Below are 18926 nucleotides of genomic sequence, written 5' to 3' on the forward strand. Positions count from 1 at the left end.
TGGCCATCGATGCTGAAAGCCCAGAAATCTAATTCCTATTCCTAATCCTAGTGACGGGCTAACATGGCCATAAATGCCGAAAGCCCATAAATCTAATTCATAATCCTAATCCTAGTGACGGGCTAACATGGCCATAGATGCCGAAAGCCCAGAAATCTAATTCCTAATCCTAGTGACGGGCTAACATGGCCATAGATGCCAAAAGCCCAGAAATCTAATTCCTAATCCTAATCCTTGTGACGGGTTAACATTGTCATCGATGCTGATAGCCCAAAAATCTAATTCCTAATCCTAATCCTTGTGACGGGCTAACATGGCCATCGATGCTGAAAGCCCAGAAATCTAATTCATAATCCTAATCCGTGTGACGGGCTAACATGGCCATCGATGCTGAAAGCCCAGAAATCTAATTTATAATCCTAATTCTAGTGACGGGATAACATTGCCATCGATGCTGACAGCCCAAAAACCTAACTTATAATCCTAATCCTTGTGACGAGCTAACATGGCCATAAATGCCGAAAGCCCAGAAATCTAATTCCTAATCCTAATCCTAGTGACGGGATAACATGGCCATAGATGCCGAAAGCCCAGAAATCTAATTCCTAATCCTAATCCTTGAAACCAGTGGAATTTGTTTTACATTCTGGACCTACGTTAGATTTATAAGCTATGAGTACCCAGTATTGAAAGTTGAAGTAGTGGGTCTAGCATTTTTTCAGTTTAATATAAGAATAAAGTTTATTTCAGCCAAAATAATTTCAGAATTCGTTAATAACACGTTTTTTTTTTAAATTATTGAATTAGTTATAAATTTAGAGCGAAATAAAATTAGCAATATCCACGTTTATCACTGCAAGTAATAAAAACAAACTTGTAACACTAAATTAAGAAAATAATTAAATAAATTCAATAATCGTCAGTAAAATGGAGTAAGTTGCTTCCAGCTTTTTTAAAGAAATATATCAGAGCTCGATGCAGTGGTCATCTCTGGTGCAAGGAGTCTCGTGTTCGATCCCAGGCCAATGAGTTTGTGGTGAATAGCATCGAGTCTGTAGATTTTTCCGGTTCTCCCGTCTTCTTCTTCTTTCTCATTCCAGCAAATCTTTCCTAATTACATTTATTGATCATCCGTCTTCTTTGGGCTAAACGGTATAAACGTTGGACAAATAAAACTAGAAACTTCGTTTCATATCGAAATTAAGCCAATTCAATTTATCTTTGTACTTTCAATTTTCCTTTGTGTTTTCAATTTGTCTTTGTACTTTTAATTATCTTTGTACTTTCAATTTATCTTTGAACTTTCAAGTTATCTTTGTACTTTCAATTTATCTTTGTACTTTCAATTTTTCCTTTGTGTTTTCAATTTGCCTTTGTACTTTTTATTATCTTTGTACTTTCAATTTATCTTTGTACTTTCAATTTTTCCTTTGTGTTTTCAATTTGCCTTTGTACTTTTAATTATCTTTGTACTTTCAATTTATCTCTGTACTTTCAATTTTTCCTTTGTGTTTTCAATTTGCCTTTGTACTTTTAATTATCTTTGTACTTTCAATTTATCTTTGTACTTTCAATTTTTCCTTTGTGTTTTCAATTTGCCTTTGTACTTTTAATTATATTTGTACTTTCAATTTATCTTTGTACTTTCAATTTTTCCTTTGTGTTTTCAATTTGTTTTTGTACTTTTAAATATCTTTGTACTTTCAATTTAACTTTGTACTTTTAAATATCTTTGTACTTTCAATTTAACTTTGTACTTTTGATTTATCTTTGTACTTTCAATTTGTCTTTGTACTTTACTGCTCAAAATATGTCACTCATTACATAAATTTACACGTATGTTGAACCTAATTAATTGGCAATCATCTCATAGGTGTGTTGATGTGCTTTGGCAAAAGTCGTTGACAAGAAACGATGATCCACTTTTTGAAAAAAAAATGAAAAATAGTATTTGATTCGTGGTATAAAATCTGACGGGGTCAAAACATTCTGTATCGAAAATTTTCTTTGTTAATTCTCAAATTAATTTAAAACTAAATTCTTAACTATATAATAGATAGCTTCTTCCGTTATGCACAGTAAAGAGATCAGGAGCATTGGTGATAATGGTATAGATAGGATAGGACAGTAAGAAATAATGTAATGGACACAAAATACCTTCAAAAATGGAGGGAGAGAATATTAGAGGAAGCAAAAATGTATTCTATATAATCTTATTGTTGTAATGTCACTCCTGTCCCTACATCAAAGTCAATCACTCCTGTTTTCAAAACACCATTAGTATAAAATGGCACAATGGCAACTCAACTCAAAAGGAGAAACAAATTCTAAATCGTGTTTGTAAGAAAATTCTAATAATAGAAATCCTTTGTGGGCAAACTTTTTCAAGTATAAGCTAAGAGTCACTGTTGAATAATATTGTATAGTAAAGCATATCGTTATCTGAGGATATAGCAATCTAGAGTATTTTTGTAGCTTGAAAGTTTTGTCATGGATAAAATATTTTTGCCTTTCGAATCCTAATTGCTTCCAACCATTAAAAGTTCTTTTAAAGAGAGGCATCCTACTTTTCTCTACCTTTCTGGATTTTAGCTTTTTATGTGGGATTTCAAGAGTGTCTCCTTGCTCCTCACTGGACTCTGCGTATAAATGACATTGTGCGGAATATTTTTTCCTGAAGAAAGTAGTATTGACCTTTTTTGAATCTTATTACGTAATAAGCTTATGTTTTAAAATTTCTGCGCATCTTCTATAGATCACCTAACCAATTGTCCTGTCACCATGGACTTGCGTCAGGTTTACCAGATTTTTAAAAGAAAAAACAAGCAAACTATTTAGCGATACGTTATATTCAATGTGCACTGAGAAAAAAACATATGAAGTACGTAAAAACGTAGGCTATCCTGAGTTTTTGGACTTAACGTACGGCAAACGTATAACTGAAAAAAGTATATTTTATACGCACTTTCCCTATAAGTGTTCTGAATAAACGCACTTTCCATAAGAAAGAAAGAACTGTGTAATATACAGAAGCCTGTTAGATGTCAGACATCCTGCAACAGCATGATGTAATATCTAAGCGAGAAAAAGGGCAGCGCATATGTAGCATATGGATAACTTACAGTATGTTCCGTCCGGTCTCATATAGCGTCGCTCTTGAAAGGGACGTTAAACTCAAAATCAAGTCAACTCATGAGGATTCCGCGGATAACGGATTTTCTCAGTGTGATTTCAAATAGTTAAGTGTGCCAGAGAAAAGTAAAATTTACAGAGAAAACGTAAGATTTGGCAACTCTAACTTGGGTAGAATCATGAGGTTATAACGTATGATCTTCCATCTTTACGTTATTATTCTTACTTAAGTCTGTTTCAAATTCAATTTATTCCATTGTAATTTTTTCTTTAATTTTTTTGGTTAATATGTCAAAATGAAATGGTATGAACTTTTGCTCCTTTGTGTACTTGGAGTATATATATATACGTAAGCTTCTATTGTATTGCCCTCTCCTGGTAATTTTCATGGTTTCTGGCCCTCGTCATTGTTACAAATTTCGTAACCTGCAAAAACGTAGTAGCACATTAATACCATCTAGCATCTACCGTCTTTATACTAACTACTTGCGCAATAGCAGCAAGGCCATTTAGATGAAAATTGTGCTGCATGATACGACGATTGACAACTAACGTAAGACTATTTATCATATTTTATAATAGTTTTCATTGTTGCAATTTCATATCAATAAAGGTGGCTTAGTGGTAGAGATATCATCTCTGGTGCGAAGAGTCCCTGATTTGATCCGAGACCGTGTCAATTTGTGATGGACATCATATCCGTGAGTTTTCTCGATATTTTCCCATTCCTTTCACATTCTCATTCTTTTTCTTACCTTCTTCTTTCGTTTTTCGTCTACAATACCTTCTATCACTTTCCTTAGAATATAATTTCTTCTTAGATAATGTTCTAACCAATTTCTTTTTCTCAATTTAATTGTTTCCAATATTATTTGTTTTCATCATTTTCATTTTATCTTTAATATTCCTCTTATCTCCCTCTTTTGTTTTCCTTCCTCTTTATCTTCTGTCACTTCCCTTAGAATACAATTTCTGAAATAATGTCCCAACTAGTTTTTTCCCTCTTTAATTATATTTAATATTATTTATTTTCCTATTTCGATAATCTCTAATATTTATTGCCCCCTTTCTTTCTTGTTTTCCTTCCTCATTTCCCTCAGAATACAATTTCTTCTTAAATAATGTTCTAATCACTTTCTTTTTCTCTGTTTAATTATCTCTAATATTGGCTATTTTCCTTTTTCGATTATCTCTAGTATTTATTCTTTTCTCCCTCTTTTGTTTCCTTCCTCAGTACCTTCTATCACTTTCCTCAGAATATAATTTATTCTTAAATCATGTTCTAGCTAGTTTCTTTTCTGCAATTTAATTGCCTGCAATACTGTTTGTTTTCCTTCTTTTAAATATCTATTATACAGAAGGTCGTTTGACGTCCATGGTAACGAAGATTGAACCTCCCTCGCCTTAACCCTTTCACAGAGGAAGTCGACTTTTGTCGACAGAAAGAAAATTTCCTTAACATGCGAATGTCGACTATAGTCAACGTGTTAAAATTTGTTTGTCCGTATTTTGGCTTTGTCGAGAGTAGTCGCCAAAGTTGTACCGTTCAATTTTTTGTGTTCTATTGTTTTCGATAAACAATAGAAATCACACAGAAAACCTTTGGCGACTACAATCGACAAAACCAAGATACAGACAAATTTTAACACGTCGACTATAATCGACATTCGCAGGTTAGGGAAATTTTCTTTCCGTCGCCTTCCACAGTGAAAGGGTTAAGAAAACCCGCGAGGCCACTAGCAATTGTGTTCCACGTGATACCCTGTCTTGTAGCAATGGCTCTGCAGCTGAGTTTTCATTGCAACAGACTGTGTTGAAGGACACTTTGGTCCAAATGATCCCATTCCTTCTGATATGCTTTCCAAAGATTCTCAATTCTGTGGGGACGTCTGCTTCCCAAGATCCGTTTCCACAACAGAAACCCACAAAAATTCATAGGAGACACACCGGGAGATTTAATAGGGATGTCTGTAAACGGTATTGCATGAATGTCAGTTTCACGTGCCATTCGGTCCACATCTGCCTGAGTGGACTTTGCTGTATGACTGGTTGTTGGATTATAAAACGAGATGTGTCGCTGCCATATACAGTAGGAATATCATTTGTGTAGAATGGCTCCAAAATGTTCTTAAGTAATAGGCAGCATTGATTTTTTGGCCTTTTTGTTCACTCTGCGCAATGGAAGTTTGCCGTTATAGCAGTAACCACCAACAACCATGAACACAAATGGAAAACTTTCAGTACAGTCACGTGCCCAGTTAGATCGACCTCTGGAATCACGTGTACGATAGTAGATGTCCCTTTTTTGTTACATCCCGATAGATACACTCATGCCTCATCAGCCAGATGGCGTTTGTAGAGCTTTCGGTTGATGCTCTTCCTCTCCTGAACATGGGAAGCATGCATCTTATGAACTTGTTCTGCTTCGGCACGAGTTGTAAATCTAGGCCTATGATGCGATTTACAGTTGTAGGGAACATACTACCTGTACAATCGCTCTTTGTGTTACCGGGTTTTTACGGCGTACCAGGGAGCTCATTTTCCGCACAATAGCGGGGACGCTTATGTTTCCCATATTCGAAGACCACTTTGACTGGTTGGTTCCAGCAACAGGTACGGTGCACGCTTTTCGGCGATTCAAAACTGCGTTGATGACCTTTGATACATGGAAGACTCGTCTTACATTGCTTAATTATCTGGTAATAACTATAACCAGTGTTGGAAAGGCCACAAGTGTACCCTTCCCAGAAGACTAGAATTTTCGGTGCTATGTAACTACTTACACACACACACGATTCGTCGTCTTTGCAAGTCAACACACAATCCTTCCTCACAACCAGCTCTGATTGCTCTCTGCTGTGAACACGTACTGCTTCCTGGTGTTCGAAGTCGTTACCATGAACGTGAAACGATCTTTTGTATATTTCTTTTTTCCCTCGTCCTTTCCTTGTATATTTCTTTTTTCCCTGATTTTCCTTGTAGTTTTCCCTCCATAATACTTTCTATTATGTACTGTTAAAATACCATTTATTTTTTCTCTTCCATAACTTTTCTATCATTCTCCTTTAAAATACAATTTATTCTCAAACAATGCTGTAACCAGTTTCTTCTTTTCTTTCTAATTCTCTCCAGTATTGTTCCTGTCTCTCCTACTATTCATATCATTTCATCATCCGTACGGCTCAATCATTTTATCCATTTTTCTCCATACTCATATGTCAGAGTTTTCCTATCTTTTTTTTCAGAGAGTAATGCTGAAATTTTCGGTAGATATATTCTTCACCATTTTTAAAAGAATAGCGTATACTTACCCTCGTTTACACCAGTTCTTTCGTAAATCAAGGTGAGTTTACGGTGGATTAATGTTGTAAATTTTCCAGAAATTTTGAACCAAGGAAAAAACTTTTTTCCTCTTTTCTTTTCACGGAAAAATTGGTACATTTTGAAAAAAAAACATTTTTTTTGCATATCATTTCTCTCAACATGCACAACCTTTAATGAACTTTAATATTTCCTGCTTCAAATAAGATTCTTATTATGGATGCAGTGGCCCTATCCAATAGGAAACGAATTCAATAAAGAAAGAGCGATTTTGATTCAATTAAACCTACTGACTCTTTCATTATTATATCTCCAAAATTACTAGGACCAGAGCCTTGACATTTTGTAGAAGTACTCTCTTTGTACCCTAGATTGCAGATAAGCCATGAGTTTGCGAGATTCCGCCACTAAAATTAGACCTGCTATATAATATGAGATAAATCCTAGGAAATATCTTCGGGTTTATCTTACAAGGGACATCACCCAATTGTCCGGCTCCAATTTCAATGAAATTTTTATTGCTGATAGAGGACGTGTATTCATTACTTGTGATGATAGAAATTTTTGCCATGGTGAATGTTTTCTATTTTTTAATAATTTTTAAAGGTTGTGATGTGGTTAATAGAGATTACTGCAGAAGTCCCTTACTACCCTTTGTAAACGGAGTGTTAATGAAAGAACAACTATGTAGATACATATAAGGCTTAGGGGAACTCACATGGTACGTATGACATTGACGGCAGCCATCTTGAATTAAGGTCAAGTTTTTTAAATGGGAATAGGGTAATGTGATACATAATTTCGGGCTAGAATTTAATCAGGAAGACAATGGTGAAGTTAGTTTTAAGATACGCCCATTTGGGGAAAAGTTACAGGCATATTCATTGTTTATACTTATTATGTGCGTAAGTCCCTTACCTCCGCTTCTAACCCGCGTATTATGATAATAAGTGGATAAAGGTTTCGGTAATATATATTATGCCTAGAGGGAAGTGATACGATAACGGTATCATTGACGGCAGCCAACTTGAAATCCGCCATTTTGAATTAAAGTGAAGTTTTAAAAAATGAAAACCATAGTATGTGGCACCTCATTTTAATAGTAAATTTTCCCCAAAAGTCAATGGTATGCTTATTTTTGGTCTATAGTTAACCAGTATGAATTTAGGACTCTTCTAATGTGCACCAAACGTCCATTATTCGATCTTTCAAATTGGCAACACTACTAATTTTCACCGCATGTTTTAAGACTCCAACTGGCACTTTGCAATTGTTGCCATGGCTCATGTTTTCTAAATTTATTACATTTTTTAAGATTTGTGATTTGTCAGTTCATGAATAGTGTTGGGATAAGCATCCAGCAATCTTTCTGAATTTTGAAGACTTGCCATGTAATTTTTAATTTCGTAGGCTATATAATTATTATTTATTTCCTGTACCTGCCCTTCAAAAACTCGTTTACTGACATGAATCATCGCACAACGAAACAACTCCAACTTTTCATTCAGGTAATACCGAAGACGTAGCTTGTAATGGATATTAGATGAGACGAGAAATCAAATTAAAATTCACTTCAAAAAAGAAAACGAAATATGATTGTTGTGTAATCAATGGTCTTTTGTTTTGTTTTATATTTATTTGTTTATTTGGTTATTGTATATTTATTTATTTTCTATGGCAATATTTTAGCTAGTCAGACAAAAAAGTCGTTCGTTTTCTAGCGATTGTTGTCGATGGTTCATGTTTGTAAAATTTATAATCAGTATTGATCAGGAACTCGATTAAGTTGCACCTCTTTATAAACAAGTTACCTGTTTTCATATTTTGTTCATGGTGCAAACAGTGTGTTGGGAACAGTCATATTATGTCTCTTTGATATTTTCTATCATTGCTGCTGTTCCTTTTAAGTTGTATTTATTTTTTTTAAAAAAAAATACAATTTGTCGTTTGCGCATTTCATGATAATTTTGCGTTCGTATAACACCAATTTGTTGTAATTTCATTTGTATTTCTTTACGTCACATAGGTTCATAGGTTCCTCATGTACTCTGGGTTAAAATATATAATTGCACTGCCTAGGAAATTAATAATTACATGGCAAGTCTTCAAAATTCAGAAAGATTGCTGGATGCTTATCCCAACACTATTCATGAACTGACAAATCGCAACTCTTAAAAAAATGTAATAAATTTAGAAAACACGAGCCATGGCAACAATTGCAAAGTGCCAGTTGGAATCTTAAAACATGCGGTGAAAGTTAGAAGTGTTGCCAATTTGAAAGATCGAATAATGGACGTTTGGTGCACATTAGAAGAGTCCTAAATTCATACTGGTTAAATATAGAACAAAAATAAGCATACCATTGACTTTTGGGGAAAATTTACTATTAAAATGAGGTGTCACATACTATGGTTTTCATTTTTCAAAACTTCACTTTAATTCAAAATGGCGGATTTCAAGATGGCTGCCGCAAGGATACCGTTACCGTATCAGTTACCCCTAGGTATAACATGTATTATCCACTTATTATCATTAATACGCGGGTTGGAAGCGGAGGTAAGGGACTTACGCACATAGTAAGTATAAACAATTAATATGCCTGTAGCTTTTCCCCAAATGGGCATATCTTAAAACTAACTTCACCATTGTCTTCCTGATTAAATTCTAGCCCGAAATTATGTATCACATTACCCTATTCCCATTTAAAAAACTTGACCTTAATTCAAAATAGCTGCCGTCAAGGTCATACGTACCATACGACTTCCCCTAAGCCTTATATGTATCTACATGGTTGTTCTTTCATTAACACTTCGTTTACAAAGGGTAGAAAGGGACTTCTGCAGTAATCTCTATTAACCACATCACAACTCTTAAAAATTATAGAAAAGTAGAAAACCTTCACCATGGCAAAAATTTCTGTCATCACAAGTAATGAATACATGTCCTCTATCAGCAATAAAAATTTCATTGAAATCGGAGCCGGACAATTGGGTGATGTCCCTTGTTAGGAAAAATGTTACGACGTATCTCGTAGGAAATAATACCTTTTGTGCCATATACGTCAAGATTTTTCCACGGGAATAGTGTTATATAACACAAAGTACAAAACTGGTGAATTCCAATGCTAACTACACTGCACGTCGTACTGATATTGATACCAGGTGCTATATTGCTAAATCGCACACCTCTTTAAAAAAGTGTAAAAGTCAAAAGATATATTAGCAAAAGATACTTCATCAACCTCTGCACCACACTTCATTTTGTTAAGTATTTATGTTGTTGTTGTTGTTTTTTTTTTTTTTACTTTTACTTTTACTTTCTCTAGCCTGATGTCGCTTAAATCGAAATCTTACAAATTTTCTTTCCGATATAGAGCGTGCTTTAAAGAAGAGAAATCTCATAAGATCTTTCAGAACATAGGAAATGACATGCGATCTGATGCCATACATTGGGATTTTGACTCTTTGACTCTAGGAAAAATTGTAAGATGTTTCCTAGGATTTATCTCATAGTATATAGCAGGTCTTAGAAAAGGTGCAATGTACTCTGCGCTGACGATAAGATGGATTTTACGAAATGTGACCCTTAAGAGAGGAAACAGATTGAGCGCTTATGGAGTTCGTTCTTCCATCAGCAACTATTTTGAACGTTAATACCTGTTTGGCCTATTCGTTCGACCACAGGACTGGTGGTAATTTATATAATCATCTTTGTCTCATCTTAGATGTAGGTAAATCAGGAAGTCCTGTTTGGCCTATTCCTGTTTTGCCTAATCTACCAGGAGTGTCATTTTCAGTTCCTATTTATTTGTTATAACCCCACATTTTTTTATACCTCAAAGTGAAAAGAAGAGATAACATAGGCTGAAATAAAATTTAGACGATTCCTGACACGTCGACAGTACAAACGCAAATAACCTACTAAGCGAAAGAAAGGGAAAAATAATAAAAACTACTTATAGAAAAATATCAATGTTTCAATACAAAAAAAAACATCATATACCAACTACAATGATGTCACTGTTGCATACATTGAATATAAAAACTGTGCAATTTTAAAATACACAATACATCGATTGCATTTATATCATATTTATAATTCATGTTCATATCGTCCAAGCTTCCAAATGCATTGTATAACTTACAACGTGTAAGTACTGCTCCAAGTTCAATGTTTAATTGATCAAGCCACGTTCTTTCCAGAATTAACTGCAAGTTGATGTAGTGAAAATGAAAACCTAAATATTATTGTGAACTGAGCGAACTGAAGTGGTAAGGTAGCAAATATTAACGTTCTCATTTCACACCAGGATATAATTGTTTCTTTTTTTTCTCTTCTGTGTCTCAGAAGTTTAATTAAACAAAGGATTTGCATTCATTACGTGTGACCTCACTGGACATAAAAATGAACGTGTGCAAAATAAAAATTATGAATGTAAAAACAAACATTTTTATGACTGCGCTGAATCAAAATAATGTACCTAGTAATTCCTTTAAAAAAATGGAAATGCACAACAGGACAAAAAGTAAATATTGTACTTCTGATTTCCAACTTAAAATTCTACAATTAAATGCTGTATCAGCATTTTCACTCGAATCGTGTTCGGTCTTAAATTGATTTTACGTAATTAACGACAGGTCACGACTAATAAAAAGAAAAAAAACTAAATAATATTTTAAAAAAAGAATTATAGAAATGACGATTTTGGCCTGGAATCGTAATCAAGGACAGGTTCGTTACTTTCACTGATTTCGTTGGTGTCAAGGCAAAGATAGTTTAAGCAAGCATCTGGAGAAGAAATTGGCGTGTACGAGATCAATTACCAAATACAAAAGTGCAAAAGCAACGTTAGAATAGCACACAAGAACACTTTTATGCAATGTGATTTGTGTGAAAACAACAGCGATTGTCAGAGTAGTCTTCAAATATTATATGCAGAGGATATTAGTGTACATTATATGCTGGAATCATTCACCTGTCATGAATACAAGGTATTGTATAATACTGTGAAATTTCTATAAAGTTATTACGAGTACATACACTGGAGTCTAAAGTACTGTTAAAACCAGGTCCGTATCCAAGGGGTCTAGAGGGCCGGGCCCCCCTTAAATTTTTGCTGGCTCCCTAAAATGTGTACGGTAGGCTTGCAAATGAACTATAATATGGTTGGATTGGCCCCCCTAACTTCAGCCGGCTCCCCCCACATTTTTGGGCTGGTTACCAGCCTGGTTAAAACCTATTCATTTTAAAGTATTTTTTCTAAATCTCACTCAATTCATTAATTCAGCTTCCAAAAACAATTTATGCAAAATATACTATACATTATCAGACAAATATTTGTAAAATCATTACATTCATTTCATCAATAGACTAGTGTTCCTCCAATCATCACCCCACATTCCTTTGCATTGCACGAAGCTTCCAGGTTGTATGCATTGTGTTGTTAGACATATAAATCAAATTCTAAAATAATTCCACGAAAGGAAAGCCCCTTTCTAGTTTCATCGAAGTGTGACAATATTTTCTCGATCTGATGAAGAATTCTCTATTTTATAATAAAGTGAGTCACCATATTAAATGAGAAAATTGGCAAATTGGAATTGCATTTGAATATAGAAATAACATTATCTATCACTTGATTTTATTTTTGACTCCACAAATAAATTCATGTTCTATTGCCTGGAATACGAGAATTATAAAATCCCATTTCTATAACATGTATGTTTAGAGCGCAGTAAATTTAAAATTCAAAGAACACTTGTTTTATTTATTCCTATTTACAAGATTACATAGTATATTGTAACAGAGCTCGTGTAAGCAAAAAGAAAACAATTCAACGAATAACGCAGATTTGCCAATTCTATTAACGTAATACACAACAAGACTTATGCAGAAACCAATACACGTCATTACATATGCCATCAATACATAGTCATTACTAGGCTTCGGATTTTTAGGTCCCAAAAAATTCAAATTAGGATTTTAAAAAGTGCATTTTAGGATTTTATAGGTTTTTAAAAACACCTTTAGGATTTTTAGCGTTATATTACTGAAAACGGAATATTACTACACTTTAAACACTTTGTTAGCTATTTCATACTTAAATGGTAACCTTAATTTAGTAAGCTTTATGCTAACAGTCTTTTGCGTAATAAAAATAATAAAACTCTTCTTACCTTGGACTTTTTTTGATAGCTGAAATATAGTTTAACATATGTATGGCCTGTCGTACTATAGTAGTAGTAGTAGTAGTAGTAGTAGTAGTAGTAGTAGTAGTAGTAGTGCTAAAAATAAACTTGCTGCCCCGCTTATCACAATCGCAGCCGCAAATTACAAAGAAAATGCTGTGTGAAGGAAACCTTGTTATTGTATTGTTGAAAACTGGTTGACTACGTGTTTGAAAGTATTTTTCAAGTTAAAAATAACTATAAAGAATCATTTAGGACGTTATAGATTCTAAAAGCTAATTTAGGATTTTTTAGGTCATAACCCCCCAATTAGGACATTTTAGGTCCTATAAAACTAATATAGTTCTACTTCTAGCAACTTGAAATGTACAGAAAACACGAATTTTTTGCATTCACTGTACAGGAATAAAATAGGTTCGAACCTAAGAATCCGTAGCCTAGTCATTACATATACCACCATAAAATTATATAGGATAGCAATCGACGCACTTGTTATGCATAAACAGTAAACAAGAATATTGAAACTGGAATGAAACTCTTCGAGAGATTAGAAAAATACACTAAAAGAACTGCGTCCGTGGAAGAACGAAATATAAACAGAAAGCTAAATACCAAGTGATATATCCGTTCATCTTGTACACGAACTAATTTCCTTTGATTGCCGACTTTTTCTTTAATATAAGATATTTGGAAATAAATTGCAAATTAAAAGTTACTTTTGAAAAATATTCATGTTTCAAAGAAATGAATAAATACATCTTACAATTCAAAGGAGACGACGCCATAACAATTAACACACCATGCAAAATAATAATAATAATAATAATAATAATAATAATAATAATAATAATAATAATAATAATAATAATAATAATAATAATAACTTTTGAAAATTACTCCGTTTTCCTTGCGTTTTTAATGGTTACTCTGTTTGCTTATATAAAGTAGACTTGTTTCGTTTCTTGTGAAATATCCTGTTGGCTTCTGTCCTAGTCGAGAAAATTTTCGATGGGCTTTTGTCCGTCCTTTGAAAATTTGTGGTACACTTTTAGCTTGTGGACTTTTGTATGTGGCTCAAAGTAGCTACTTTTTCATTGAATTAGCTCCCAGTTGACCTCACGACATTACACTGCCAACTCCACATGGTTTTTCTTTAATTATCATCTACCCAAATGCTACTGATACCACATTGCTCGACTTTCTAATCTAATGGCAATTAATGAAAGTACAGCTAGGTTGTTGGCTGTTATGATAATTACTTATTAAATTAATGCAGTTCACCTAGATCAGTAGTCGCCAAACTTACGAAGCTTCTGAGCTACTGTATCGTTTTTAAATCCTACTGTGAGCTACCAACCAAAAGAAATACTATTTATAACTTTTAAAAAATCTTACATTTGCTTATTGCTTATAAGCTTACAATTCTAGCACATATGGGATCAAACTATCTAAGTTAGCAAATATCTAATATACACACGAAAAACATAGCAAATGTCTAATATGCACACGAAAAACATAGCAAATATCTAATATACACACGAAAAACATAGTAAATGTCTAATATACACACGAAAAACATAGCAAATATCTAATATACACACGAAAAACATAGCAAATGTCTAATATACACACGAAAAACATAGCAAATGTCTAATATACACACGAAAAACATAGCAAATATCTAATATACACACGAAAAACATAGTAAATATCTAATATACACACGAAAAACATAGCAAATGTCTAATATACACACAAAAACATAGTAAATGTCTAATATACACACGAAAAACATAGTAAATGTAATATACACACGAAAAACATAGCAAATGTCTAATATACACACGAAAAACATAGCAAATGTCTAATATACACACGAAAAACATAGCAAATGTCTAATATGCACACGCAAAACATAACGTTCACAACCCCAGCGTTTAACAATCAACTGTGAGATGAGGTTGACAATGGCAGTTGGCGGGAGAAACAAGTAGTTGTTGTCATCAGCGCCCCCTGCCGTTAGGAGCAGCTCAGTGGAGGAATCAAGGTTAGCCAACCGGAGCGTCCCGGCGAAATTAAAATACCGCTAATTTTACAGTAATTATGTGATATCTTCAAATAGATAAAAGATAATTGAAATGTGGAACAAGAGCGCCCTAGACAATATTATTTTGCGTGAGTCACCGTTATCACAAGTCACCTAGTGGTCTTCCGTTTTCAACCGTTTAGAAATGCGAAAATAAATGCCGATTTTCAAAATGGCTCGAAATCGAAAGCAAATAAGTGAGTCGTGATAACGGTATGTCATGTAAAATGATATTGTGTAGGGCGCTCTTGTTCCACATTTCGATTATCTTTTATCTATTTGAAGATATTACATAATTACTGTAAAATTAATGGTATTTTAATGTCGCAGGGATGAGGCATCTTAACAAGATCTACCGAAAATGCCCCCGCGTGCTACTAGTAGGCTCGCGATCGACGGTTTGACGATCACTAACCTAGATAGTTGTGCTGTTACAATGAAACCTCTACATTATCTTAATTCCATATTGTTTGGCCTTTAAAAAGAGTCTTTTGTAAGAATGATATATAAGTCAAAGATGTGAACCTTAAGATTTAGTAGATACCAACCGGCATTAAAATTTATTTATTCTCCAACTTTCCAGGGAGATCCTCCAAAACTCATTTCACTTTCACTTTTTTTTATGGTGGCACTTCAGAAAAGTGGTTTTGGAGTGTGCATGTCGTCATCACTTAATAATTTCAGGTATAATAATCAATAAACTGCTCGACCTTCAGCCATTGTCTCAATCTAGAAGTTCCTATCATGTGCTTTTGTGTATCGCTTCTTCCTTTATCGTCATGATTGTTGCTGTAGGCTTGTCGATGATATCTTTTGTTCTATCTGCAGTCGATAGGTTTCTCCATTCTCTCTTCCTTTATTCAAGACAGAGAAGAAAGGGAAAAAAGGCAAAATAGAAAATGTACTTTTTCAAAAAAAGAAAAAGATCAAAGGAGGCTTGACATATATTCAATGTGAATGATAGAATCAACTGCCGTGGCGTTCAAAAGATACGAGGGTCACTCGAAAAGTAACGCTCCATATTTTCTTCTATATATATGTTTTATTCTATTACAAATTTGGTATTTTTAAAGTGCAGATGCTTTATATATTCTTGAGTGACACAGATGTATTTTTCAATATAATCACAATCCCTTTCTACGGCTTTACGCTACATTGGAACTAGGGTCTATGACTATTATAAAATTCACGACCAACGAGTTTCAGCCGCCACAAAAGGGTCATCATTTTGAAATTTGATCGCACGAAGGGAGTGTTTGAATTTTCCAAAGAAATGTAATCCAATGGCACGAGATCAATACCCGCTTCTCAGCCATCAGCAGTTCATGCGCTATGTGACCTGCCCTGCGTAGCAAATCGTGACTATTGGGACATGTCCATTTCCATGTAACCGACGTACACAATTAGATATAAGGTCTACAGTTCGATAAAACTAGGTTTAGTAAGCACCATAACTTATTTTGATAATTACTGCAAGAAATTAAACTATTTTTGTTCCCTTAAAACTTCGTATTTCCTTAATACTTATCATTTCTTTCTTGTATATCACAAATACTCATCTATCTTTGACGGCGTCCTCACTTATTATATCTTAACAGCATAAATATAGAAGCAGCATAAGTGTGTAGGTCTAGCCACCAAAAAATGATATCTTACGTACCGGGTCATTGTCCATAACAATATATACACATTATCGTTGCATAAATATACACATTATCCACTTACTTATTGAATGGCCTTCCTATAATTGACATCCTTTTCTCTCATTTATCTATCACAATTACTTTTCATCTCATATTATTATTCATATTTAAAATTACTTTTCAATACATAATTCATGTGAAGGCACATCAATAAATAGTATTCATAAATATTAATAAAACATTGGGCCATTATAGTTTCCTTAGTTATTTTAAAATTGCAGTTGTTTCTTATACGGGCCAATCAAAGTTAATATGCAACTCAATGAAAAAACATAATGCTTAGACTAGTTCGTATTCTTGTTCGAGCGCCAAGAATATTTTTTTCTTTGAAACTTTGTATTTCCTTAACACTTATTTCTTCGTTGTATATCACAAATACATCATCTATCTTTGATGACGTCCTCACTTATTATATCTTAACAGCATAAATGTACAAGTACCATAAATGTGGAGGTCTAGCCATCAAACAAAAGTATCTTACGTACCGGACTATTGACCTTAACAACACATACATATTTTCGTTGCAAGCGTTCTCGTTTCTGTATCAGATGCTGCGGCTTACATGCTAAAGCCCGAAAAGGCTATAAAGGCATTCTACATGAAAATGGTTCATGTTACTTGTCTCGCACATGTTCTGCATAGAGTGTGTGCAGTGGCGTATTTACGATTTTGTTTCGGGAGGGGCTTTGCTAACTATCGGAGGGGGGCTTTGCCTGAAAATGTGAAAAATCTGCAAGATATTTCATATACTTTACTATAGTAAGTAAGATTTTGGGGGGAGGCTTAAGCCCGGAAGCCCCCCCCCCTAAATACGCCACTGAGTGTGTGAGAAAGTCCGCAAACATTTTCCACGGGTGGACAAATTTGTTTCTAGTGTCAAGAAAGTGTTCCTCAAATCCCCGTCGAAGTTGTAGTATTTCCATAAAATTGCTCCTGTCTCCATAACCAGTGTTCAGTCGGTGGGGACTCCTGGATAAATGCTTCTTTGTATTCGGCCTACTGTGAACATTTTGATTTAGTGAAAAGCATTGATATCGATAGTTTCTGCAAAGAAGATGCTGCTTGCATCACAATTTCCCAAGACTTTATGCCCAATACGGAAGTGACATACATCAAAGCTAACTTTGATATTTTACCAGCAGTTATAACCGCTACCAGGTTATAGAAAGATTTTTTGTGAACACTCTGTATATTTCGTAAAGACAGTGATCATTATTTTCGATTTATACTTTATTCTGCAACGCATATAAGTTCTTTCTTCGGTGGGAATTGCTTCTTTCCCACACAAATGGACAAAGAAGTCTTTCATCGTTTTCTCCTATATATATTTAAAACATTACTTTTAGTGAGAACATTTCAGTTAGTGACGAACCATTTCAGTATTTCTCCCTGATTCATTATATACACAGTATATATTCTATAGTTATTGGGAACTGAATTAAGTGCTTTCTTTAATCGCTTATGGAAACATTATAATAGATTAGAGAAATACGGGCTGACTAGATGTTCCAGCAACCAAAGTGGCACCAACTGCGTTGTTTCGTACTCGTTATCTGTACTTTCTCACGCCAATGTTATCGCCGTGTCTAGTACATTATGGGCAGTTGACTAAAATTAACATAAATTGTTTTCTGTATTCTGTTTGTATGTGCATGCAGGTGAGTTAACTGAGTGATTTTTGAAATGAACTGCCAACACTTTTAGTTGACCATTGCAACCCGTTCCTTGAGCTTGGGTGCTCAGGGAGTTCGACTCCGGTGTTGTACACAGCCACCACGCACGTTGCGTTGGGAATCAAGTATTAAGTTGTGTTAAGGGGCACAAGTTACTAGCCGGTGAAGGACGTTTTCTTACGGCTAGCCCCCAACTAGTGAAGTCCCAGGTTCACAAACCTAGTGCGCTAAAAAGTTATATATGCGCCCTCCAACATCAGCATTCTACTTTGGAGAATTTCTTGTTTAATTTGCTGAAGAATCACCTCTACGTTTTAGGACTGTTCGGCGTAACAACTGGATTCATCGGGGGACGATCCAGACAACTTTTCCCCAGTGCTAACCCCCCAGGTGCGTCGATGGTGTGAGAAAAGCATTTACAGTGAAGTCCAAATTATAATCTTATATATTTAAAGGGCTATCGCGCACTGAAAAGGCAAAGTGTGATTTCAGTGACGAAAATTATTTTACATATTCAGTGTTCAGTGTTGTATTCATTCCTCTTCGCTATTTTATATATATATATATATATATATATATATATATATATATATATATATATATATATATATATATATATATATATATATATATATATATATATATATATGATAGTGTTCTAATAAATAAGTATAGTGTCATTTAATCCAGTGTGTTTTCGTTGTTTGTATGAGTGATGTTTGTGTGCGCTATGGTCTGGATGACCGTCTGATCGTCCGTGAGGTTTTCGAGACGAGACACCCGAACCTCTCGGTGCCTAATGCTCATCTCATTATTGAGACCG

General features: G+C 34.3%; 1 protein-coding gene across 1 annotated transcript in view; it reads left to right on the forward strand.

Moving 5' to 3' along the window:
- LOC145663920 (follicle-stimulating hormone receptor-like) overlaps window positions 1–18926 on the forward strand; it is a 590817-nt gene that overhangs the window by 431418 nt on the left and 140473 nt on the right. The gene's annotated exons all lie outside the window — the stretch shown is intronic.

The sequence above is a fragment of the Thermobia domestica genome, chromosome 11, assembly GCF_964235325.1.
Source record: "Thermobia domestica chromosome 11, izTheDome1.hap1.1, whole genome shotgun sequence".
Lineage (NCBI taxonomy): Eukaryota > Metazoa > Arthropoda > Insecta > Zygentoma > Lepismatidae > Thermobia > Thermobia domestica.